The sequence below is a fragment of the Lathamus discolor genome, chromosome 4, assembly GCF_037157495.1.
Source record: "Lathamus discolor isolate bLatDis1 chromosome 4, bLatDis1.hap1, whole genome shotgun sequence".
Taxonomy (NCBI): Eukaryota; Metazoa; Chordata; class Aves; order Psittaciformes; family Psittacidae; genus Lathamus; species Lathamus discolor.
This window is the reverse complement of record NC_088887.1, coordinates 27,953,982-27,962,230: the sequence shown is the minus strand read 5'-3', so window position 1 is coordinate 27,962,230 and position 8,249 is coordinate 27,953,982. Positions and strand designations below refer to the sequence as shown.

Here is an 8,249-nt window from a genome sequence, read left to right as displayed (position 1 = left end):
GTCTGCCATACATTTTCCATGAAAAATAACAAAGGTCAGTGTTTCTCATCTAGAAACCCTTAGCCAGGACATCATCTATTTCATAGATTTACTTGGCAAAGCATTCTAGGAATGTAATCATTTGAGATGTCTCACAGACAAGAGATAAGTGCTGTTACATGGAGGTGTGTTGCTAATATTGATGGCCAGAAAGTAATTGCTTTGTGGTTACTGGTAGTGTGATGTATACTTGGATACACACCCAAAGAGCAGAAAGCAGGGAATGATGGATTTAGACAGATAGCTCTGATAACATCTTTGCTGTTCTGTTAAATTATTAAAGGCTACCTTGGCTTGAGTGTCTCCAAGCAGAGACCTGGTTCCTGGGGTCCCTGCTCTTGCCTTTGCCCAGACTGTGGTCCCCAAGTGCTGGCTCATAGCCATTTAAAGCCTTGTATCTCTTCAGGATGGGGGTCAGAAAGGATGTCAGGCAGGACCAGGAAAGCCTCTCCTGAGTCTACCCCTGAGGTAACCGTGGTTTCTGCTCCAGCACAGCACAGCCCTGGGGTTGTTGGACCGTGCTGCAACTGCATGTTGGGGTCCCATATCATTATCCGAGCAGGATGGACACCTCTGCCCCTGCCACACTGTGGGGTGATGAGGAGACCCAGGCTGCCAGGGGGAAGCCTGGAGCTGCTACATCTGTTTTCTGTTCAGCCCGGGTGACAAACAGGAATGAGGAAGTGCAGGCAGGGGTACCCTGGGGAGGGATGTTTAGAAACAGTGAAGGTGGAGCTGCCCAACAGCCCTGCAGGCAGCATTTGCCCTTCCCGTGCAGACTGTTTCCAGAAAGACTGTGCTGAGCTCCTGGGGGAAACTCCTGTCGGAACTGGAGTCATCAAAACTGTTGTGAACCTCCTTAAAAGCGTAAGGCTCCTGCCCTCCCTGGGCATGGGATTGCAGTTCTTCCCATGTGCATAAATTTGTGCTGTTTCTTTCTCTGCTGCTTCCTATTTTTATTTTGCTCTAGCCAGTATTGGGAATACAAACTGAGGCATATGTTGAATTTGCCATCTCCTAATCTTTAAGCTGACCTGCAGCCATAAAATCAGGGCATTTAATATTTTTACTTCTGCATTAAGCATTCCATGCAGAGTCTGACAAGGAGGCCCCTCTTGGCACATCACTCTCCACAAGGTGCTGAATGTTTTCGAGTAAGGAATAAGTCTGGTGAAATACCTGGGTTTTGTTATCCCAAATGAGCTGTGTGTTATAGCCAAATCAAAATAGTTTGCTTGGGGCAGGATGAAGGAGGGGTAGAAATGGAAAACTGAGGAGGTAAACTCACAAATCTGAAAGTAATAGTAGTGCTGCCTTTGCCTCCAGAGCCTTTAATTTCTCTCTGAATGCTCTAACCCTGTGCTTCCGGGTAATACAGAGTGAGGGGGACCATCCCTGTCAGTCTAGGAATTCAAACGGAATCAAGCTGCATGTTTTGAATGAGATGAAATGTACTGTGGAAGATTCTAATTCCTGTAAAGCAAAGATCTAAAGATCTGAAAATTTATCTGAACTATATGTGCATGTAACCTTTTGCTTCTCTCACTGTTCAATGAAAATAAACCTAGCTTTTGCACATCTCTGTTATGGAGCAAATGCAAGAGATGGTGCTAGAAAGGCTTTATATCCTCAGACACTTCCAGTAAATGATTTTATAATACCACACTTGTGGCCTGCCTCTTCATGCAAATGTTTATGAAGCGCCCAATGTATATCTCAAAGGCACAGCAGGGACAGATGCAGTTCTTTGAGTATGACCTCATTAGGTCCTCTATAACTGTTTGAGGAAGTCTTGTTGAAAACGGTTGCCTTCAAGCAGTATCCTGGTTGTCCTTCTGCATATAAGAGAATTGAGCAAGAAGCTCACAGTGGAAAAAACCTCAGAAAATTCTAGTACAAACACAGAGCTGTTGAGCTCAGGATGAAAGCACCAAGAAGGCATTTTTATGGCGAATTTTGTGAGCTTTGTGCTAGAGCTTTCATAAAATATAAAATCACTTTCTTTCTGGTTAGGTTCTGTCCAAAAGAAAAGAGGATTTAGTTTGTTCTTTGTAAAATAAATAAAAAACATTAGTCAGATGTCCCGTCAGTAAGGATGGGCAGAAACTGTGTTCACTGGGCGCCACACAGATAAGAGCAAGTTTGCCCCTATTCTAAAAGCATGAAGATTTGGAGGAGGCTTCGGTGTTAGCCTTTGGGCTCCTATGAAAACAAGTGTGTGTCTTTAATTTTCAAACCACAATTATAGAAATGAACCACCAAATTGTGGTAAAACTGAATAATTTCAGAATAATACTGACATCCAAACAAAAGCATGAGCCAAATTTAGGAGTACAAATTCTGCCGTCCCGTTTAACCACAGCATAAAATGTTCCCTCTTCCTTAAATAAATGGTTATGATCATTGCAGGTGCTACCTGTTCCTAAGTGTTGTTCCTTACTACCTCTCTAACCTAAACCTGAAGCTCTGGAGAGCAGGCGGCAGCAGGAGACCAAATGTTGTGCCTGTTTCTAAATATATACATGCAAATGTGCTAGGACTGAATTGGCTGAAAATGTTGTTTCTCCATGTGGAACACTGAGGGAGAAGACATTGCTTTTCACATGGATTTCTTTTCTCCTTTGGGATCATTCTAACAAATTGTTTTCTGTTTGGGTGGAAAAATCTATCTGCCCTTCATTCCAGCTGATTTTAATTCCCCCGTCACCTGTGCTGCTAGGAAAGCAGCAGATAGAGAGGGCCAGGTGAGGAACAGGAAGCAGAGAGCAAGGAAAACACTTATTTTTATCCAATACTACAGTTGTTTCCCTAACCCTGTGCTTGTGTATGGATGGCTGGTTTGGAAGGCACACCATAGGGAAAATAAATCAATAACAGGTGTTCTCACAAGTTTGGAATTAAACATTTACAAAACACAGACAGAAAGCTGGTTTTGTGGTCACATTTTTTTCCACTACCCAAACTCAGTGGAAATTTTCATGACACTTTTCTCAGTTTATAACAAAAGTTTGGAGATTTTTAATTTCTTTATGGTTCTAGATGTGACTTTTGAAATTGGCCGATGAATTTCATTGGGGAAAGATTCTGATGTGCCTTCTGGGTAACTGTTAAGGAATGATGAATTCCCATATTGTAAAGCTCCAGATTTTTATTGTTGTCACAAGGCAGATAATCTGACAACTGATCTTACTAAAGGATAGAAAAAATAATGCAGTCAGTATAGCCTTGGAATGTGTTTCCTTTAACATCTATCAAATGCCAATTAAAATCTTCTCACTAATGCAGTAATCTCTGTCTTTTCATGTAAACTGTATTAAGTCTACTTCTGATTGACTTAAATATGTTCATTAACTGGAAATCTGAGGGGCTGCAGAAAAGTGTTATTTCATGAGCTATCCTTTGAGTCAACCCATATTATTCCACTGGCAAAAAATGTTGTAAACCAGCAAGAAACAAACGAATGCCTAGAAGCCAAAGGCATGAATGATGTTGTAATTATACTTATTAAATCTGGACAAAGAGCCAGTTCCATAACTGCCTTAGGTCTCTACTGTGGCTCACTTCTGCGTGACACAAAGTGAGAGGCATAACTTTAGGCAACCTTACCACATGTCAGAATAACTTCCCTAAACCAAAAAAAAAATTACGAAGTCAGGGGTGTGAGGATGACACCAGCTCTCAGGGTGTGAGCTCCAAGCGGAGCAGGAGAGGATTCATACCATGCATGTGTTTGGACAGCAGTAACTCTTCTGAAGGGAATGTAAAGACCTCCGCTGAGCTTTGCTCTGGGTACTAAGGCCCCTGGTGTTACGCTGGTGCTCCATAGTGATGTGCAGTGTGGAGTTCCCTGACTTGCTCTGAGCAAGAAAGCTGTGGGAGGGGTACTACCCCAAACCCCAGAGAGACAGGGCACCATGTTCTCCAACTGCCCTTGCTCTACTCTCCCAAAGCCTGGTATTTCTGTGTTGTGTTACCTAAACTTTCTGTTTCTGCTGTCCTTAGCACCTGTAGCTCTTAGCTGATCCTCTGCTGAGGGTTTCTGCAAACCAGCCAGGCATGAGGGGGAAAGCACTGATAAGAGAAGTGAAGGAAGAAAGGTGTGCTTCAGAGATGCTGCCTACCAAACACACAAAGGAAGCATGCAGAATCAGACAAAAGGCTGTACAGCAGAAATTGCTCTTGTCATCCAATGTACTACTCACTGCCTCAAGGAAATGAGTTGCTTTTGTTTTGTTCCTGTTTTACAGAAAACATGGTGGTTAGTATGCCCAGCTGAACTTGGAAGAATTTGAGCTAACTTGTTTTGTCAAAAAAATCACTCCAATATTATTTATTGAAGTTGAAATATTACTCTTCTGAGAAGAAATGGCTGAAGAATAAGCATCTGAAAAGGGGATATTCTAAGGCTGTCTCAACAAAAAAAAACCAACACCAATGTCTTTGGGACAGAAATGCATCTTGTTTTCAAGAAAGGTACTCTAAATGTATAATACCTGCATGTCGTATTTCAAGTCCAGCCAGTAACTCAGAACCACACAGCCACGCTCTCACTTCCCGCTTCTTCCTCCCCCTGCTCCCAGAGGGATAGGGAGGAGAACTGAAAGAACGTAACTCCTACAGGTTGAGGTAAGAACAGTCTAGTAACTAAGGTATAACACAAATCACTATTGCTACCACCAATAATAATAATGACAAGGGAAATAACAAGGGAAGAGAATACAACCGCTCACCACCCACCGACCGATACCCATCCTCACCTGAGAAGTGATCTCGCCCTCCCAGGTAACTGCCCCCAGTTTATATAGTAGGCATGACGTGCTGTGGTATGGAATGCCTCTTTGGCTAGTTTGGGTCAGGTGTCCTGTCTCTGCTTCCTCCTGGCTTCCCCTCCTCCCTGGCAGAGCATGAGGCTCATAAAGTCCATGGTCAGACTAAACATTACTGAGCAGCAACTAAAAACATCGGTGTTATCAGCACTGTTCTCAGGCTGAAAGTCAAAACCACAGCACTGCACCGGCTACTAAGAAGGAGAAAAATGACTGCTACAGCTGAACCCAGGAGAGTATCCACCCCTTATTCCATACCATTCACGTCATGCTCAGATCCCACACTTTTCAATACACCATCACTCTTATCTCATATATATATATATATATATACACACACGCACACATACAAAGAGAGAGATATCATTCCTTAGTGCATGAACGCATCCCTGTAAAGCTGCTGAGTCCATTCGGTCCATGATGTCAGGCTCCATCTCTTGTAACAGTCTTTCAGGGCAGGAGAGATGGCATGCAGTGTTGGATTGTTGCTTGCTGATGATACCACAGAACTTGTCGGGTCACTGCTGAGCTCATATGGTTTTGGCAAAGTTAATTCTTTGTTGGGATGACGGTAGGAGGGAAGTCAGGGCCAGTCGCTGGTGACCTGAAGACATCTAGTTGATGGGCTATAAAAGTATTACACAGCAGGCAACAGCATACAATTGCATTAATTGACTGTTTTACCCTAAAATCAAATCCCCTTGAGGTATACATTGGACTTCCCCATCTTCCCGCATTACCCACCAAGTATATCCGGGTCCCTGAGCAAAAGCAATCCCATGAGTGGGTTTGCCTTTACCTGAAGCAGGAATAACCCAGACTGTCTTCCCCAGCAAATTCTTCATGTGCACCACAGGAACTTTGTCCCCCTCTACAATATGTAAAAGTTCTGACTGGGCTGGGCCAGCTCTGTTGGCAGATCCTCTGGTGTTAACCAACCAGGTGGCCTTTGGTAAGTGTGTATCCCAATGCTTGAAAGTTCCCCCACCCATTGGTTTTTAACAGCCCATTGTACCGTTCCATTTTCCCAGAGGCAGGTGCATGGTAAGGGATGTGATATACCCACTCAATGCCATGCTCTTTGGCCCAAGTATCTATAAGGTTATTCCGGAAATGAGGCCCACTGTCTGACTCAGTTCTCTCTGGGGTGCCGTGTCACCACAAAATCTGTTTCTCAAGGCCCAGGACAGTGTTCCGGGCAGTGGCGTGGGGCACAGTGTATGTTTCCAGCCATCCAGTGGTTGCTTCCACCATGGTAAGAACATGGCGCTTGCCTTGGTGGGTTGGTGGGAGTGTGATATAGTCAATCTGCCAGGCCTCCCCGTATTTGTACTTCAGCCATCGTCCTCCATACCAGAGAGGCTTTAACCGTTTGGCTTGTTTAATTGCAGCACATGTTTCACACTCATGAATAACCTGGGCAACAGTGTCCATTGTTAAGTCCACCCTTTGGTCACGGGCCCATCTATATGTTACATCTTTGCCCTGATGGCCTGAAGTGTCATGGGCCCACCGGGCCAAAAATAATTCACCTTTATGTTGCCAATCTAAGTCCATCTGAGCCACTTCAATCTTAGCAGCTTTATCCACTTGTTGGTTGTTCTGGTGTTCCTCAGTGGCCCGACTCTTGGGTACATGTGCATCTCCATGGTGTACCTTCACCACCAGGTTCTGCACCCAGGGAGCGATATCTTGCCACAGTGCAGCAGCCCAGATGGGTTTACCTCTGCGTTGCCAGTTGCTCTGCTTCCATTGCTGCAACCACCTCCACAGGGCATTTGCCACCATCCATGAGTCACTATAGAGATGAAGTACTGGACACTTCTCTCGTTCAGCAGGGTAACTGAGGTACTTGGTGTAAGATCTTGGATGGCTTATCCACTGATTTTAATGCAAAACAAGTGTAACATTTTCATTTTATTCTCTTTATCCTAGCTGAAGACTGGATCTCTTGACCTTGCGAAGTGGATACGAATATATATTTGCACAGCAGCAATGCTTTAGATTTTATTTTGACAACAGAAGTTAAAAGTCACATCAGCATCAGGATGAAAAGCACCCTACTCAGACTTGTTGATATAAAATAAATCAGTGGGTACTAAAGTAAAAGATGAATCCCTGAGGCATCTGGTTACACATAAGAAAATAATGTCCTGTGACTTAATTCCTTGGACTTTCAAATATGCACTCAGGTAAAAAGTGTATGCAAATTTACTTACACTGTCTGCTGCTCTGATGTTCCGACTGTAATGGTGTATATGCATTCTTCTAAATACTGTGTCTCCCTATTTAAAATTCAGCCCTGGATTTGGATGAATACAGTTTGAAACTGTCTTAAATCTACGATACAGAAAACAGCTGTGGTAATTGATCTATTACATTGTCAAAAGATACACTGTATAGACAAGTGAGGAAGAACATAGAAGATGAAGGGTTAAGTGACGATGTGAGCAGAAACTGAGCTCGAAATTGGAGCTGTTCTAAACTGAGAAAACAACATAGCTCCAAGGTGTTTTATGACTTGAAAAGCTATTCATTCTTTACATAACATTACCATTAGTTACCTATGTAGGTTGTATTATAATAAAGCTGAGAGTTAACTGAACCTTACATTTTATAGGTGCATGTTTAATTGAATTGTATGTTTTATCTGTAGTAATAAAATACGAGACTCATCTGAGTTAACACACAGTTTTACAGTTTTAAGGTCTGAAACATCTCCAGCATTTCCATTCAGGGCTCTTTGCTATATGAGCCATAACATCCATCAGGGGAAAGTGCTAATCTCCAAACCTTTTCATTTGCAGCTAGAAAGCTATCCTGCTCATCATGCTGATGCTGTATTAAGCAAGTAAATAAACCAGCTTCCTGTTCTGGAGTGAAGTGAACCTACAGACTCAAAGGAAAATTCTCCTAATCATCACAGAGCACTCAGCTTTGCATGTGATTTAAATCTAAAAGCACCAACACAGGATAGTATAATTAAAATGTATTTTCAAGCCATGCTGAAGGACACGCAACTGTTTCCTGTTGATGCTGGAGGACAGAGGAGGACACTTTTACATAAGACCGCATCACATGAGAAACTCTTACTTAACCATCTGCACTGTGCTTGCAGTGTTTTGTTTCTAGCCTTTGTTGACAGAGAATAATCTTTCATATTTCTCCCTATTACAAGAGGCTTAAAAGCGCTTTATTTCAGGTATAGCCCAGGAAAAGGCCTGATTCAGAATGTCCTGCTACTTGAATTTTGTCACCAGAAGAGCTGAATTTGTTTGATGTGTACTTCTAGACTATGATTCTGCAAACTGAATTTCCAATATTTTTCCAAGGAAAACCAATGATCTGATCTGTCACTGCTCCCTTATTTTAGCACAGTCACTT

General features: G+C 42.8%; 1 long non-coding RNA gene across 2 annotated transcripts; it reads left to right on the top strand.

Annotated features, from left to right (window-relative positions):
• The first annotated feature begins 816 nt into the window (after nt 1–816).
• On the top strand, nt 817–8,006 carry LOC136012588 (uncharacterized). 2 transcript variants are annotated; one of them, XR_010611838.1, is made up of 4 exons: nt 817–906; nt 4,287–4,665; nt 6,801–7,057; nt 7,673–8,006. It is a non-coding gene; the product is annotated as an uncharacterized LOC136012588 (long non-coding RNA). The 2 variants fall into 2 exon arrangements; XR_010611837.1 differs by lacking the exon at nt 7,673–8,006 and having other exon boundaries at nt 6,801–7,526.
• The last annotated feature ends 243 nt before the right edge of the window (nt 8,007–8,249 follow it).